The sequence below is a fragment of the Oreochromis aureus genome, linkage group 3, assembly GCF_013358895.1.
Source record: "Oreochromis aureus strain Israel breed Guangdong linkage group 3, ZZ_aureus, whole genome shotgun sequence".
Lineage (NCBI taxonomy): Eukaryota > Metazoa > Chordata > Actinopteri > Cichliformes > Cichlidae > Oreochromis > Oreochromis aureus.
Genome location: NC_052944.1, coordinates 66452318 through 66471287, shown reverse-complemented (window position 1 = coordinate 66471287; position 18970 = coordinate 66452318). Strand labels below are relative to the sequence as shown.

Sequence of the window (18970 nt, the reverse complement as noted above, 5' to 3'; positions counted from 1 at the left end):
ACGGATGCTGCATTAACAACCTACAACCACGATTACCGACACTAACAAGCTGATCTACACTACGGCAGCAGTGATCAGTGAGATGCTTGGCTACAACTTGAACAGCCACAAGGGGCAGTACCCTCCATGGAGAAGGAGGCTAGAGGGCAAGATCAAAGTAGCACGAAGGGAGGTTAGCCAACTAACGGAGTTGCAGAAAGGCATGACAAAGAAGGTGCATAAGAAATACAGCAAGCTGTCCATACCTTAGGCCTTGGAAACTGCCAAGCAAAGACTCACAGCCTTGGCCAGCCGCTTGAGGAGGTACACCAGAGAGATAGAAGGCAGGAGAATAAACCAGCTGTTCTCCACAGAACCAGCAAAGATGTACTCTCAGTGGCAAGGGAACAATAACAGAACAGCACCACCAAGGCTGGAGACGGAGCAATACTGGAAGAGCATATGGGAGAAGGACGCAACCCATAACGGCAATGCTCAGTGGCTAGTGGATCTGAGGGCAGACCACAGCAACCTCCCTGAACAGGGTCCAGTAACCATCACAGTGGCAGATATCCAAGAAAGGGTCTCCAGTATGAAGAGTTGGACAGCACCAGGGCCCGACATGGTTCACGCCTACTGACTGAAGAAGCTGACTGCACTCCACGAGCGTCTGGCAGCACAAATGAACCAGCTGCTAGTTAACGAGAGACACCCGGAATGGCTAACTGAAGGTCGGACGGTCCTGATCCTCAAGGACCCCAAGAAGGGACCGGTCCCATCCAACTACCGACCAATAACCTGCCTCAGTACTACATGGAAGCTCCTGTCAGGCATCATATCGGCTAAGATGAACGGGCACATGGGTCAATGCATGAGCGGGGTACAGAAAGGGATTGGCAAGAATACCAGAGGCGCAAAACACCAGCTACTGGTAGACAGAACAGTCAGCCGAGACTGCAAGACCAGACTGACCAACCTGTGCACAGCCTGGATTGATTACAAGAAGGCCTATGACTCAATGCCCCACAGCTGGATACTGGAATGCCTAGAATTGTACAAGATCAACAGGACCCTAAGAGCCTTCATCAGGAACTCAATGGGGATGTGGCGCACAACACTAGAGGCCAACTTCAAGCCCATAGCACAAGTCACCATCAAGTGCGGGATCTACCAAGGAGATGCTCTGTCCCCACTGCTGTTCTGCATAGGCCTGAACCCCCTCAGTGAGATCATTAACAAGACTGGCTGCGGATACCGACTACGAAACGGAGCGGTTGTCAGCCACCTCCTGTACATGGATGACATCAAGCTGTATGCCAAGAGTGAACGAGACATCGATTCACTGATCCACACTACCAGGCTATACAGCAATGACATCGGGATGTCATTCGGGCTGGAGAAGTGTAGTCGGATGGTAACAAAGAGAGGAAAGGTAGTCAGAACTGAGGGGATTGAACTACCAGAAGGCAACATTGCAGACATAGAGGACAGTTACAAGTACCTGGGGATCCCGCAGGCGAATGGGAACCATGAAGAGGCCGCTAGGAAAGCTGCAACCACCAAGTACCTGCAGAGGGTCAGGCAAGTCCTCAGGAGTCAGCTGAACGGTAAGAACAAGATCCGGGCCATCAACACCTACGCCCTGCCTGTGATCAGGTACCCTGCTGGGGTAATAGGCTGGCCAAAGGAGGAGATAGAAGCCACTGACATAAAGACAAGAAAGCTCCTTACCATGCATGGAGGGTTTCACCCCAAGTCCAGCACCCTGAGGCTGTACGCTAAGCGGAAGGAAGGGGGCCGAGGACTGGTGAGTGTCAGCACCACAGTCCAGGATGAGACAACGAACATCCAAGAATACATCGGGAAGATGGCCCCAACTGACCGAGTGCTCAGTGAATACCTCAGGCAGCAGAAACCCAAGAAAGAGGAGGGAGACGAGGAACCATCATGGAAGGACAGGAACACGTGTTAGGGTTAGGGTTAGGAACACGTGTTCCTGTTTGTCGTCACGTTGTCCCTTATACTTGCCCGTGTGTTCTGTTTCATGCTCAGTTTTTGTCAGGCTAACAGAGGGACTCACATGCAGACTGTTCTAATAAATATAAAGGTGACAGTTTATTTACAAAAGGGGTGAACCACAGTGCTACATATATGTACAGGGAGTTGGGCAGGGGGTCCACACTCGCTCTCCTCTTCAGCCACTCTCGTCCTGCTTTTCACTCACACAGCCACACACACAAATGACAGGGAAGGTTCTGTAACCAGGTCTAGGGAAATCTATACACGAAGAGTTAATATAACTGGCAAGTTTACAGAGAGAGATTTCTTAACAAAGAGCTGAGATGATGAACATGGGAGGTTCAACGTTTCAGCGATGAACGGCTCCGTGCCGCAGAGCTCAATAGTTACAGATAAGCTCAGGTAAACCAGCAACAGGCCGTGGAAATCATAACAGGTGTGTGGACCAAGAGCAAGAGCTCATAATGAGCCCTGCCCAGGCAGGCAGGAGAAAGGAGGAGAAAGCAAAACATAAACAAAACCTGTAGCCATCATGAGCCAGTCGGAGGGACACGGGGACCATGACAGTTTCTAGCCTTCCGAGTTTAGTTTCTGTTTTGTCTTCTACCAACAATAAAGCTGAAGTTTAAGTTCCGCCTCCACGAGTTTGCATTTGCATACTTTCCTGCCTGCCGCACACAGACCATGACGAGATAATTGATTGTTTTATCATTATTGTAGTCATATTTAAAGCTGGTTTCAGTTTCTGAAATGTGAAGATTGTTGATTTTCTTGATCATATATGACTGTAAACTTAATGTCTTTGAGGTTTGAACTATTAAAATGTAACAAGAAATTGAATGCTTGAGGTTTTTGATATTATATTATTATTATTGTATCTCGAGTGATGAAATTTAATGGGATTTTTCAAATGAAAAGTTTGATCACATTCGTTTATCCATTTTTTTAAATCTTGTCCTTTCTAGCAATCTTTTGCAATCAGAATTGTGATCTGAATTTCATGGTGGTTTGGAACACATTTTGCTTTTGCAAGAATGACTATATATAATCTCTATAGGCTCCACTTGTTCATGTGAATCTTTTATCTGTCTATCTATTCATATCTTTTTGTGTTATTTGAGAAATTACACTAAATGTGGAATAGTATGACGATGTTTAGTGCAAGACAGCCAAAAAAGAGGTGGTGGTGATGGGGGGATAGAAAAAGGCAACGAGCAGTCAATCCTCGTATATAGTCTCGTATATTTTAATTATACTCTTGTAGACATTATGACATTATGCTAGTACAATTATGGTGAACAAAAAGTACATCTAAAAGTTAATTTCAAGAATACTGTTATGTACTAAAACGGGGGCCAATATAGTCCCAAGAAGCATTATTAGTATACGTAGGTAAGGTATACTTGGGAAATATAATTGAAGTATACTTATTTTTTGTATGGCCAGCAACAAATACTAATGGCTACATTTAGAGTAATGTTTAAAAATGACTTAATTTAGCAGGGTGTTCCTTTTTTCTCTTCTTATTCTTTCTGGACCTTCATTTGTTTTGTATAAGGTGGTTCTTTTTAAGACACCTCTGCCTAACTACAGTGAACTAACCTAATAATATGCTCTGCACATTATCACAGTTTAGCGCGTTGGGTTGTGTTTTTTAAAGCAATTGTTACATTTTAAAAGCTTTTTAATGCGACAGGTGCGATAGCCGACACCACACCTTCACCTGACGTACAACGTGACGTATGACGCACACGTCGGGTATTCACTTTCAAAAAACAACAATGGGGATAGAAAATATTGCTCGAGTGGTTAATGCTCCTTTCGCTGGTTGCCAACCACCATTAAATAACAACAAGAAGAAAATATTGATCTGCTTCTCTTAGTTTTGCACGCTTAAGCCGCAATTCAGACTCAAACAAAGCTGCAAAGCAGGAGAACAACATGACCATCAACTATTCTGTGCCACAGATCCAGTTCGCTGCAGCACAGAGTGATGATGAGACCGTTAACATGTGCAACTTAGAAGTAGTCAGAGGTAACTGGATGTTCAATCGGGTTAAATGCAAGGTTGATTGGATTATATCTGAAGATCGTATGCTATTCGTGATAACTCTGCTAGACTCCAAATTGCTCGTCCATGCGGGAGTATCCCAAAATTAAATGAAACCACTTAACACTTTTTCCCTAAAACGGACTGACATGGGACACATTAAAGTTGGATCGGAACCAGCTAATCAGTCTGAAGGTAAGTGTTTTTTTCACTTATTCGAGAGAAGTCCGAAATGCGTTCTTATTACTGTTTGTTTTGACTTTTAAGCTACCCAGCCAGGATATTTTCATTCAAATGCTAAGACAAAATGTCAATAGCTATGAATGTGGAGACTCAAAAGACTAGTTAGGTAATAGTTGCCGATGGATTTATGAGACTTGATAGAAACTTGGACGTTTGCAACAGGTGAATCGGTGAACTACCGAGGTTGCGCCCAAATGCTTAAAACTGTTAGCTGGTCAGTGTTTTCAGGTGTGCTTGTACTACCTGTACGGTGCGGAGTGCTGACTAAGTCATGTTAAACCCATTAAAGCGTCGAGCTCAAATATCTTTTCGTTTTTGTGCACTGTTCTCTTGTCGGCACACATTTTCTGTTTATTGAAGCCTTTTGTGAATAATTTTGATCATGTAAAAACTGGGAATTGGTCCCTATTGACAATACTCTTATCTTTTGCATTGCATATGTCATTCAGGAAAGGTAATTGGTCACTGAATTTTTTGCAACTGTGTATTTCTAAATTTTGTGGCTTCAGTGCACGCAAATTTATATTGTTCAGTTTGCATGTTAAAAGCCTGCCAATCACCCCAAGGCTGATCATGCTTGGTAAGAAGTCATTTATGAAATAGAGCTGATTAGACCGTATTAAAATTTCTGTTTGGCACAGGAGCTTTTCGTGGACACAGGTATCCAGTCTCTGTTTTCGTAGCTCAAATTTCTGTAATTTCCTTTATAAACCAAGGTTGTTGGACATGTGTCTCAGTGAATCCAGCAAAGTAACAATATCAAATTTCACATTACATATTACTGATCAACATAGTAGTCTAGCTACACCAACAGCAAAAATACTGAAGTCAATACTGTAAAGTTTAAGAGCAGAACAAACTATAAACTCCAAAATAACCATACAGTTGATTCATCTCCGGTAATTTAACTGGACTGACTCTTTGTTAGGTGTGTTTAATGTGCAGAATAATTCCCAATTATGTACAATTATAATATGTTAAAACGGACTTATGTACATAAGGCCATTAATAATTAACTGTACATAGCTATTTGCTTTATGACTATCTAGACAGTGTGAAGAAGTGAAGTATTGAAATTATTTTATGTTGCATAATGACAACATGTTGCCCCTATACATTTAAGGACAAAGTTCAATGACCGCCACCTGCTGGATGGTGAGTGCAGAGGGGCGTGTAATTGTTGAGCTGGACAAAGAGAACATCTTTGCTGATGCAATGTCAGTCTTCTTTGGTTCATTCTATGTATTGAACCTGGAATACCAGGAGTCAGCGTGTGCAAGGTTTTTTGTAAGGATAAACCCTGAAGAGGGAACAAAATGTACCTCCAAGGTTGGGACAAGCAGAAAGACTGGGACCACTGTGAAGCGAAAGGTTGTTCACATTAACCCTCATGTCACAACTTTCCTCCAGTGGCTTACTGAATTTGAGTGGAGAACTTCAAATTAGGTAACTGTTTTTGCCATTTTTAGTGAATTTCTTGTATAATTTAAGTGACCAATGTGTTGTTACCTGTGTCTCCACAGATGATCCATGGCCCATGCTTTCTGGACATTTACACAAGATGAGCAACAATGAAGACAAGCTCTCTCGCCATCTTGCAAGACGCTGTCTCTGTCCAACAGGTTTTTTGAGTGCAACAGTGTTGATATTTTTTCCTTCCGTTTGTTAAAAATTATTTCAGCTACTTACACTTTAATTGTCACATGTATTGGCTCACCCTACAAATCAATGAACTCAGTCCACAAAGCAAGGTCAGGGTTCAGTGCAGGTCAGTCAAGTTCCTTCACACCACACACGCTCATCCATGTCCTTGTGGACCCTGCTTTGTGCATTGATTTGGTGGTGTGAGCCAGTATTTTGGACAAAGTGTATATAAAGGCAGAAGTGTGGGGCTTGATATTATATTCATTACAATTCAGTTTATTTGTATGGTGCCAACAAAATGAATGCCAAGGCACTTCACAGTGTAGGTTTAACACCCTACAAAATATAACTAAGAAAACCCAACACTTGAGCATATGTTGTCTGCCATGATATGGATATGATATCGTTATTGTTTGTACAACCATCTGAGAAAATAATGGATTACATGGTTTAGTAAAAACAAGTGCTTCCTCAATGAAAATATGTTTTCAGTTCTTTTTAGTTTTTGATTTTGGAAATGTGTATTTCTGCAGAGGAAAATCAGAACTGAAATAAAAAGTGGTGTAAAGCACATGAATTATATTTTGTGTGTGTGTGTCTATCTATCTATCTATCCATCCATCCATCCATCCAGTTTTTTTGGAACCCTCCAGTCTCTTACAGTATGTTACTGTTAACTGAAATTACGGTAAATTACGACCTGTTAAACAGTAAATGACCGCCTGTTGGGACACGGTATCCTCTAGCAGAGATGAATATTTTTGGTACTGATGATGCGTGATAACGGTAAGTTACTGGTTAATATATTGCAGTTTATTACCTTGCAGCGGGCTTACAGTGACATACCGTGAATACACGGTAGTATACCAATTTCTTAATCACAGTATGATGTTACTTTGTTGACGTAATTTACGACATAACGACATAACGGTATCTCACTGGCGACAGTGATGCCAGTGAGATACCGTAAAAAAAAAAGCTACGGTGCGTTACCATAATTTGTCCAAGAGTATTATACCACGCCAGCAAAAAACGGTATCATCCTGCAGAACGGTAAGCTACCGTAACACGGCGTCACGGTATGACGCTGGCAACAGTGACGCCAGTATGTTACCATAAAGTGGCGATGAAAAGTCTAACAGTGTACCATCCAGTTCCTAACAAAGCCCAGCCTGCACAGCATGTGAAACTAGGCAGATTAGGGATGGATGCTCCGGTTGCTGTGGCGATCTTAAGATAAAAACTTTTTTTTTAAAATCAATCTGTCCTCCATAGTTTTCCACACACTGAATAGGTTGTATTTGCAGTAGGGATGGGTACCGGTGTCCGGTGCCATGATGGCACCGGTTCTGACATAAACGGTAGTAACCAGACCGAAAAGCAGCGCACATTTCGGTGCTTTATTTCGGTGCTTTTTTTTTCCTGAGCCAATTCTAGCCAATCATTTTACGTTTCCGAGGACAGTAGGCGGGTCCAGGTACGTACGTTCTTTTAGAGCAGAGCTACAGATTAAAAATGCCTAAGGCTAAGCGGTCAAAAGTCTGGCTGTACTTCATAGCAAAAGATGCAAACTCAGCAGCCTGCAACAAGTGCTTTTAGGTGATACTGTGATACTGAGCAAAGGAGGTAACACCTCGAATCCGATGAAACACCTGGCGACGCATAGCGTGTTTTTTTAAAGCCGAGAAATGCGTCGTGTTTGATAGCGGGTGTGGTGCCTGTTATCGGACCCGGAGTTAGCAACATCCCCCAAAAACCCGAAGAGTAGCGTCCTGGCCCCTAGCCCTGCCAGTGTAGCAGAAATGATGACAGATGATGATGGCAGCAGCAGCCGTTCTTCTCTGCGTGAGTATCTTAATGTTCATGTGTAATTTACGTTGAGTATACTAACCACGTTATTACATTAATGCATGTAAGGTGCAAACTAGCAAACACCGTCGTAGTTACATGCGGCTGTCTTCTTGTTTGATGGCAGATGCTCCCTTCACCCTGGCCAAAAAGGCTAAAATAACCAAAGAAAAAGTGGGAAACAGTTAAACATGAGAGGTTTCTGGACAAAGTTGGTGTCTTTTCCATTGTTTAAGCACTGCTTCCAGCCAAGAGTGATACCATATATGCCCTATAGCTAAAGAAAAGGCTAACATTGTTATCTTTTTACAGAAAAACAGCTAAACATGAAAGGTTTTTTGACCAATTTTGTGTTCTCCATTCTTTAAGCACCGGTTTGGGCACCGTTTAAGCACCGGCACCGTTTCAAAAGTACCGGTTTGGCACCGGTATCGGATAAAACCTAAACGATACCCATCCCTAATTTGCAGTCTATCTTAATGAATCAAACAACATATTTCCTCCAGTGTCCTTTTGCCCCATCATCAAATATGTAGCTGAAACCTCCGTGGTTGGGCTCATCTTTGATGAAGATGAGAAAGTGTACAGGGTGGAGATTTGACCTGGTGGTGCTCACAAAATAACCTGAAGCTGAACGTCCTTAAAACAAAAGAACTCATAATGGACTTCAGGAGACACAAACAGATCCACTCTGCTCTTATAATAAATGGTGAACACATCTCCCACAGCTTCTTCTTCTGAGCCATTCGGAGTGTTAACAAACACTATCCCCCCACACCCCACCCTACAACACCCACTTACCTCACCAATCTGAGCCATGGCCTGAGTAACCCCCATCGCTCAGACCACACACAGACTATTCAGATCAAGTCTTTTCTTTGCACTACTTCCAAGCAGTTTGCAACTATTTTGATGCTTTTGTCTTATTTCTGTATATATTTTTGTATATATCCCTCATGATTGTACAAATTTCTCTGTTTGTTATTTATTAGTGCTGGCTAATATTTTATTTTATTCCACAGTTGGTGTCAAGCGCTTCCAATTTTGTTGGACATGTGCACTGACAATAAAGGGCTATTCTATTCTTCTATTCTAGTCAGTTATTCAGTTATTAATGATGGGGAGCAGACCTGCTCTCTCTCATTTATGAGGTTGCAGTACTGTGCCAACTACAGATGGTTTTTCTCTCAGCTGCTCTTTAATGTTTTCATCAGCACTGAGGCTTTGCTGATGGTTTTGATTTATCTTGGTAACTTTGATGAACAAATTTTAACTAAGTTTTGTTTATGTGTCTTTTAGCAATCCTCTGGTTCAGTACTTCATTTTTCAACTTTGTTTTTCTCCTTTAGTTCTGATCTCTCTGCTGAGCTACACAGGTGCTGAGGTAGGTGCAACCCAGTACTAGCAAGGTGTTCCTAATATAGTGGCCGCTTGGTGTTTGCATGGTGTATAAAGGCATCAGTCACAAAACAATAAGAGCCAGTAGGTGGCAGCAAAGGAGCTTCAGTTTGCACAACCTGTGATGATTTTCATCTGACCTTTGACCTTCACAGCATCTCTTCTCGGAGTTGCCTACTCCCTGCTCCTTGTGTCTTCTTTCCTCACTGACTTTTATGTTGTATTACATATATTCTGTCTACAGTGCTGGGGCCAGTATAGACAGTATACAGCTCATTCATTTCACACAATTACACTCAAAAGACACACAACAGCTTTTCCACTCCATAGCTGTGTCCCAAAACGTCGGCTGCATCCTTTGGAGGACCCGGCCTTCGCGGTCTACGTGGGCCGGGTCCTTCGAAGACCGAGAAGGCCGGAAGTGCGAGGCTGTGAAATGGGACGGTCTAGCCTTCAGATTTGCGTCACCGCTGTGTCTGTGGAGTTTAATAAACTCGGCCGTTTGCTCCTTGCTATCTAAAATATAACAGGACACTGGCATAAATTCTCGACCGTCTCACGCTTCTGTTTAATCAGTTTTCTTTTTGACGTTTATTCAGCTGTGTGAAAATCCCGGAAGAACCCACCCGATGGATTAATAAAGTTTTATTTAATCTAATAATATAATAACTTTGATCTCAGCCAACCCGATTTACTCACGAACAAATAAAACACCGAAATAAGGCAAACAATTACATTTTTAAGTTATCCGAGTGACTTATATATCATGTTTAACCTGAGTAGCGAAAGAGCGGGGGTCTGAAAACGATGAAGCCGGGAGTCCGCTGCTCTCGCCGGCTCGAGCGACCATTGAACCCCCCCTGTTTGCTATCGAGCGGGTGGGTAACAGACGTCTCCGAAAACGTCGGCGCACTTTTGCAAATATACGATGTCTTGATAAACCAAGCAGATATTTGAAATTTACACCGCCACTTTCTCGCCTGAAAATATGTTGAAAGTTTATTTTGTGACCCAGAAAGAGTAATAAGACTAATTTTAAAACTTAGTAGCGGCCGCCATTGTTGGCAGCTGAAATTTGGCTGGACCGCGCTATGAATTCTGGGATATGGTGGGCCACGAAGGACACACCCAACCCATCCTTCAAATTCGGGGAAATGAAGGACGCATTTGTCGGCCACATTTGAAGGAGTCGACGAATTGGGACAGCCTCCGTCGCCGGGCTGTGACGTAATCGGCCTTCAAATGCGGCCTCCGGAGGATGCAGCCGACGTTTTGGGACACAGCTAAAATTATGCTGACTGAAATTAAATCTTGTATATCAAATGAATATATAAGGTAACCTAAGATTAGCATGTTAAGAATGAGATGAAATATATTGAGTTCATTATATTAACCTCTTAACACTTATTCAAACTCTTAACCGAAAATAATTTTATTCAGATCAATAACTCATATTTATTCCAATCACAGAGCCCTCCGTCACTCTCCTGGTTAAATGAACACAACACGAGTCATTACAGCTGAAATTATTAGTAGCAGCGTGCATGTATGACTGTTTATGACTTTTATGACACACAGAGTGAGCTGATACAAATGTCTCCTGACACTCTGCAGGTACTTTACTGGGCTGCTGGTCAGACGAGGCTTCTCTGGAGCTCTTTGTCCAGCTCGGGTGTTTCAGCACCAAGGACAGCGTGCAGCTCTCTGAGCTTCAGCAGCAGAACTGAATCCACAGACTTTAGCAGCAGCACAGGAAGTGACACACACATAACTGCTCACATGCTTTTTAAAGGTTCATTTATTATTGTTTGTGTTACATTCATTCATAACCAAATTTGAATTAATCAGATGATCAGTGTTTGACTGCTGTCTGTCTTCAGTGTGTCACTCAATACTTTATCATTAAAACAGAGAGTTGAGGTGTTTTGCTGTTTGAAAAACTACAAACTCATAAACATGTGAGTCAGACTGGATTTCTGGATCATTATTTTCTCACCTGTACCTGAATCAGCACAAACCCACAGAGTTTGAAAACTCTCAGTGAACCTTTACATGACTTTGATTCACAGTGGAAGTCTGCTGCCGTCTACTGGTAATGCAGGTGTACTACGGCAGAGCTGCAGATTTGTATCACAATAAGAAACTTGGAAATGGTAAATGGCCTGTATTTGTATAGTGCTTTACTAGTCCCTAAGGACCCCAAAGCGCTTTACACATTCAGTCATTCACCCATTCACACACACATTCACACACTGGTGATGGCAAGCTACATTGTAGCCACAGCCACCCTGGGGGGCACTGACAGAGGCGAGGCTGCCGGACACTGGCGCCACCGGGCCCTCTGACCACCACCAGTAGGCAACGGGTGAAGTGTCTTGCCCAAGGACACAACAACCGAGACTGTCGGAGCCAGGTGCTCGAACCGGCAACCTTCTGATTACAAGACGAACTGCCAACTCGTACTGCCACGATCGCCTGAATGATTTAAAAGTGTCCAAAATATAATATAAAAACAAGTAATATTTAAATGACATTAAAGTTACTAATAATTTTAGTTCTCATTGAAGTTATTATTATATTCTTTATTTATTTTGTGCTATTATTATTTTAGCCCAAAAAAGTATAGCATACTTAAGATCAGTGTTGCTCAAGTTACTTGAAAAAAGTAATTAGTAATTAATTACTGATTATTTCTCCATAAAATTAATCCCGTTACTTTACTGATTACTTATTTTCAAAAGTAATTTGTTACTTTGTTACTTTTTAAAAACATGATACACAACCTGAATAAGTAATAAAGCAATAGACCTTTAGCCCAATTCTATTTTTTATGCATAATCCATCATAAAAAATGTAATCAAATGAAAAAGTCTCTTTTTAAAATGTGTTTTATTAGTTTGAATCTTTTAACTTTATGCACATTGTGACGTTCGTGGTAACAGACATCAGTCACCCTCAGTCAGGAGCTCGATGCAAGATCTTGCATCGAGCTCCTGACTGAGGAAGACCAAAAACATAATGACAATAAAGGCTTGGTTAAGGAGAAACACTTTTAGGTCATGAAGTAGCCAGTCTCCCGACCTCAGTGCTGTAGAAAATCTGTGGAGGGAGCTGAACCATTGAGATGCCAATGAGCAGCCAAAAAAACTTAAAGTAATAAGAAAGTTTCTGTAAAGAGAGGTGGGCCAAAATCCATCTTGAAATGTCAAGAAATGCCTCACCACTGTGATAGCCAATATGGGTTTCTCTACGCCACGTTCTGCTTGGAGAAGAAATTCTTATTTCACTCGATGGGTCAATTGTTTTTCTTCTTTTTCTCTTGGATATCTCACTGAAAGTGAGCAAACTTAACTAAAAATAATTATAACCATAAAAATGATAATAATTGCCATAACAGTACCAAAATATGTATCAACATTGTTATTATACATAAAGCCACACCACCATAAACAATAATGAGAATAATATTGGTCCATAACAGCCATTTGATGGCTTGACAACATTTAAATGAAATCAATAAATCTATACACTGATATCTAAATTAAACAGGTGCTGGGATGATTACAGAATATTAAGATGCAGTTAGTGGAAAGAAACCAGTGTTTACATCTGCATGCACATACCTCTGTTTGTACAGTGTGAAGTCAAATGACAGCTAAACATTAAAACAATCATTAAAACTGTGCAACGGTATACACAGTCATGTGGTGGTTAACACCTTTGCCTCACACCAAGAAAGTCCTTGTTTTAAATCCAATGGCTGGCTGAGGTCTTTCTGTGTGGGGTCTGCATAGTTCTCCAAAGGCTAATGGCATCAGTGGTTGATTGCAGGTATGAATGTTTGTCTGGCTGTGTTGGGCCTAAAACATACTGGTGACCTGTCCATAGTCTACCCTGCCTATTACACTATGGAATTTGGGTCATGCTCCAGTAACAAAATCTTGATGGCACATTTTTAAGTGCTGAAGCTAACAAGTCATGTGTGCAGAGCAAATGTGTATGTATAATACAGATGTTTTTTCCAATGAGGAAAAAAACGAAATAGAGAAAAAAATTACTTGTTTGTGAATTTATCTTGTCGGGCTTAAAATTCCTCCAGTAAGTTTTTGTGCTCAGAGTTGGATGATCCCATGTCCTGAAAAGAAAAAGAAATGTGAAGGTTTACATTAACACAGTTACAAAATTACATTACACAGCATGAGTAGTTTGCATTTTATTTATGGTTATTTGATTTCATTTTTTGGTTTCATTTTCATTTATAGTTTCTGTTGTAGATCCCGTTTACACTACATATATAAGTGCTTCCTCTGTGCAGTATAATTGAAAGATACTTCATTCATTTTCAGTACAGATGACACCCAGCTTCATCCATGAAGCCAAACAATTTCAGTTCACTCCAATTAGATTTTATTTATCCAGTGTCAATTCACAACAACATCAAGTTGCTTCAAATTGTAAAGTAAAGAGCCTGTAATAGTGACTGCTCAACACGTTCTCATCCCAACACGTAACATATCGACGCTATGTGACAAATCGTTGGTTTGTTACTGCTTCTGAGCATGGGCGGATCTAGAAGGGTGGCATGGGGTGGCAAGTGCCACCCTAAAATGATCCCTTGCCACCCCAAGTGCCACCCCAGTTTTGCATATGACAGTGTTGTTAATTAAAATAAGATAGCATTAACAGTTTGAGCGTAGTTACAGTCAACAGTGAATATAAATACTAAAACTGAATATATTGCATAGTGTTCCCCCCTGCACCATTAACAAATAGTTCAGCCCATAGCAGGACCGGCTTTTTCTTGTTTTCAGTAGCAAGCGATGCTTATGATTGTGCCAGAGCACATTTTGAACAACACCACGGGAATTTCGGATTTTACACAAGTGGTTGGATGTTACACTCTGGAAATTGAAGGAAGGTGAGTGTTATTAACCCTCTGTGGTCCACGGACACACTGCACCTCCAAATCACATGACTGATGTAAGCTGACATAGCAACAAGCTGCAGCCACGCCGAGTCTCTATTTCAGCCCACATTGAAAGTTCGGACTTCAAAGTTTTTAAATTTTAATTACAGGCCAGTAAATCCAGAGTTATGATAATATATATAAGCCATGCTTTTTTCTAAATATTGTCGTCACGTTTTTGTGTGTGTGTGTGTGTTTTAAGTGTTTTCTAAGGAAAGCGCGAAAACAGTAAAGAAAGGAAAATAAAGCCACCTCTTTCCTATCGGTGGAAAAATGCACCATGTCGACCAATTTAAAAAAAAGTCAACATGTGGGATTTGGTTGTTTAGGAAGAGGGAAAAGTTTTGGGAGTGACGGTAATGGCAGCGAGACAGAGCGAGCGAGTGAGAGAGAGGGAGAGAGAGAGAGAGTTTTTAGATGTGGGAGATTTGTGACGTTTAGTGTGGAGTGTTTACTTAGTATGTTGTGTGGTCTTGTGTAGTTGTTCTGTTGTGTAGTCGTCGTTTTGTTTTGTGTGTCAGTGAGGACACTAATGAATGTCACTAAGGCACATTTGCAGTGTAAACACTGTCACTAAGTAGAAAACCAGCGGAGTGATACACCTGCTGTTGTCAGGCCTGCAGGTTTGTCCCTGTGCTGTTCTCCTCTGTCTTTTGGTGGACAAACTTTTTTTTTTACTGGCACTCATCATTTGTGGGGCATCTTATTGCAAAACCTGATTGTTCTCTCATTTTAGTTTTAGTAATATTTTTAAATGGTTGTACAAAATGAAAAACAACGGCAGGTGTATTGGCTGCATTTTTAGATAAATAGTTGTATATGTTTACAAAATGTACAATTTATATTTGCATTTCAAGTTATAAAAATTTACTCAACATGTCTGTGGGGGTTCAGTAAGAAATACTACTAGGATTTTAAGTTCTTTGTGTGATTTCAGATCAGTAACACTAATGCAGTATGTCAGTGAAAAAAACAACCAAATTCAGTTGAGCTGAAAAGATACCAAACAGGGCAAGGGGGGAAAATAAAATGAAACAATCTGAGGGTGAAATACAAACGTAAACTCAAAAGGAATCAAAAATGGCCGGTTGTATTTCAGACCTCAGTGGGTTAATCCAACAAATCATGAAAAATTAGGTTTAAATTTTTATTCATGACAGTGCAGATTTCTGACATTTTGTGTAATTTAAGCTGTAACAATGTGATTGTTTTCTAACAAAAAACAGTGAAACTTAAGTTAGACTTGTGTTTGTAAATGAACCGCCCCATGTTGTGTAGCTTTCTGGATTTTATACTTATTGGGCTACATATTTATTTATTATACAGGCTACTCACATGTTTTATGTAACTAAAGTGTGTAATTATGTGGGCTACAGACAATAATTAAGTTATAGACTATATTTATATGAAAAACGTGTATACTTACTGCATTTGAATCATTTTAACTATATGTAACCACCTGCATGTGTGTTTTTTTTTGGGGGGGGCTTTGATTTTGCCACCCCATTTGATTTCTTTGCCACCCTCATGCCACCCTAAGAAAATTTCTCTAGATCCGCCCCTGCTTCTGAGGCATGGGAGCAGGTTAGAATGAATCTATAAATGTAAGGTTATGGTTCAGGTTAGGGCCACCAACTCAATAAAAAGCGAAGCGGCTTTCTATTCACTTCAATTAACAATCCAGAGCATCTCATAAGAACACAGAAGGCTGCCTTTCACGTTATTATGACTCGGGCTGTGACAAATTGTCGGTATATTACGCGTTGGGAATGAGAATGCTCTGCGACTGCTACACAGATTACAAGTTTGTCAAGCTTACAAACAAACTGATGAACAGACAGAAATATAACAGATAAACATTCAATTCAGTTTGGTTTATAAACACCAGGTGAAACAGCAGTCGCCTCAAGGCACTTTATGTAATAAAGAGTACTGTATTAGAGTTTACCTGTAATCGTGCTCCATCAGCATCTTCTGCTTCATCAGGTGGTGAATTAGCTTCTCTATTAATGAGTTCTTCTGCAGCATTGAAAAACTCTTCCCATCGTTCCTCAACTATCTTTTCGTTCTTTAAAATGTCAGCTTTTCTTTTGCTTTTGTCCTTAGAAGCTCTCTGTGCACCATCCCCTCCTCTTTAGAATCACTTTGTAAAACGTTGTTTTACTGTCCAAGCAATTTAATGTTTTTTCACAGCATTTTCCACATCTAAAATAAGACATGAAAGATGCTGCAACAATGACAAGCAAGAGCAAAATGTAGCCAATGCACTGAAACATAAAAACACAAAATATTTTATATTTATGTTTTCATATTTTATCACAGGTTAAAACCCACGATGTGTAAAAAGAAAGAAAAAAAATGACCTTGGACTTGTTGTTCAGTTCAGTGATGTGTAATCGCTCCTCAAAAGTGAGCTTCCACTTGTCTTTGCGAGGTAACAGTGCCTCTTTGGTTCTGTTAGAGAGATTTCTCAGACAGCAGACATACCAGTCTCCACTGAAAAACAGATATGCAGCCCAGAGCAAACTAACTAAAACTGCCTTTAACGAAAAGCTGATAATGAAGGAAAACTTTCACATAAGAGGAAACTGAGGAAAATTGTTGCTTTGGATCATGTATCATGATGTGCAATTATTTTATAATTAAAATTATAGCACACCATGTGGCCAAACATATGAGGACACTGGAACATGAAACGTGTCTGTATAGGGTGACCTGATGTCCCTCTTTAAGCGCAGCTGCACATCGTTTTAATTTTTTGTCCCCCTGTCCCACATTTTGACCAACTCTGCAGGACATGCACTTTCATAAGGTCTAGTTTTAGTCAGTGAAACTGAATGGAAACGTTTCTTATACTTAAATGAAGTTTAGCCTGTCTAATTCTATACCCACAGAGACTCAGAGGGAAAGTCACGAAAGTCACACGCTGTGCAGATTTTGGTAAATATGATGGAAATGAACACAAAGAAAATGATGCAGCAATATACTCTGAGAAACAGGGAAAATACGATGTGATGTGACATTATTTGTAAGTCATACTTGGCTAAAAATTGCTTAAATTGGCAGAAATGGCTAAAAAAGGCATGTTGATCTATGGATACATCATTACTGAAACCCAAAGACTGTTACCAGGCAGAACAGCTAAATAAAATACAGCCTATTGTGTGAGATTATAACAACAAAGTTTAGCTTCCTTTTCATCTTGTTGTATTGACTTAGCAAGAGAAATTAAAACATTGCATTAAAATTTAAGATATTTGACTGCCTCCCTGCTTTGGTAATGAGCTGTTGTCCCACACAAACACTGTGTTTGTCCCACATTTAGTTTATTCATCATAATCTGAAGGCTGAACATAGAAATCCAACAGAGTCAAAATGAAACCTTATGAAGGATTAATTTTACATGCCTTCATTAAATTGTACATAAAATAAGTCAATAACTAAAAACTTTGAAGAGGTCAGATGGGAACCTGTTGTCAGATTTATCCAGTTTGATGTTGAATGATGGAGGCGTCACGATACCAGAGGTGTCTGTGGCTCTAAAGCTGAGGTAACATCCCGTCTTGCCAAAACGAGTCTAACACATAATGAAAATATGTGATTTTACAGTGACATCACAACAGAAGCTACATTTTCTTTCTGATCAGTCAGGTTATGGTTCATGGTTAGTTTTAATCTGTGTTATGCTGCCGACAAAATACACCAACATGTGATGTTCATAACTCGCAGTAGAAATTAAATTTGTTTCTCCACTCGTTTATATGTTTTACATCACCACTACCATTGCCATGGTGCTCATTGTTGACTGTGTAAAGTCATTTCTTGTGGAAATTCAGACACATTTGGTCTTGTGTGTATTCAAGCTGTGTCATGAGATGTTTCAGAGGTGAAACATGCAAAGCTTTACAAGCTCAGATCTGCAATGACTCTATTTACAGCATGTGTATTAGTAAAACCACTGTCAGTCGCACATCTCTGATGTCAGAGATGACATGGTCTCTGAGGTCAGTGAACTAGCTGATCAGTTATTTATAACTCCGGTGTTTCTGTCACTGCTGCAGACAGTAAGCATAGAAATACAGTGAATCATCAATACAAAGGAAAAAGAGAGTCACCTTTCTAAATTGATCATTTATTCTCAGTAACAACTTTTGACACGAGCCTGAAAATCAGCATTTTTTATTTTATTGATGCTTCTCTATGGTCACAGTTTGCTATTCATCTTCATCCAAGAATTCATATCTGTGTTTGTAGGAGATGCCTTTAGGACACTCTAGTTCTCCCTGTGGTGTAGAGAGTGAGAGCGGAAAGCAAAAGTGGGGAGAGAAGAGAATTTGCAGTTAGATAAACTGAAGCACTTGGTTCATTTATTCCAATCAAACACTGTTATCTGCCTGCACTATTTCTTGGTCTGTTTTTCTTACAGACCAAGAACTTTATATTTTTTAATTCTATCACAACTTGTTTTTAAGAAGAACTTCACTATGTTGGAAAGCGAGGTAACATTCCGAACATGTGCACAGCTTTTAATTGGGAACTACTTCTCTACAGTGCTTGATGTCAGTAAGGGTCTTGCAGTGGCGTGGTGGTTAGTACTGTTGCTTTATAGCAAGAAGGTCCTAGCCTCAAATCCAGGACTGTCTTTCTGTGTGGAGTTTGCATGATCCTGGTACTCCAGCATCCTCCCAACAACATATATATGGTGCATCTTTCTGGTGATTCTAAATTGCCAATAAGTATTGATATCAGTGTAAATAGTTGTCTGTCTCTCCTGTGTTGTTAAATAACAAATCTGCTGCATTGCTGTGGGTTTTTGATCAATT

General features: G+C 40.4%; 1 long non-coding RNA gene across 1 annotated transcript; it reads left to right on the top strand.

Annotated features, from left to right (window-relative positions):
- The first annotated feature begins 7721 nt into the window (after positions 1–7721).
- Positions 7722–11148, top strand: LOC120437370. Its single transcript, XR_005611061.1, has 3 exons — positions 7722–7780; positions 9133–9167; positions 10796–11148. It is a non-coding gene; the product is annotated as an uncharacterized LOC120437370 (long non-coding RNA).
- The last annotated feature ends 7822 nt before the right edge of the window (positions 11149–18970 follow it).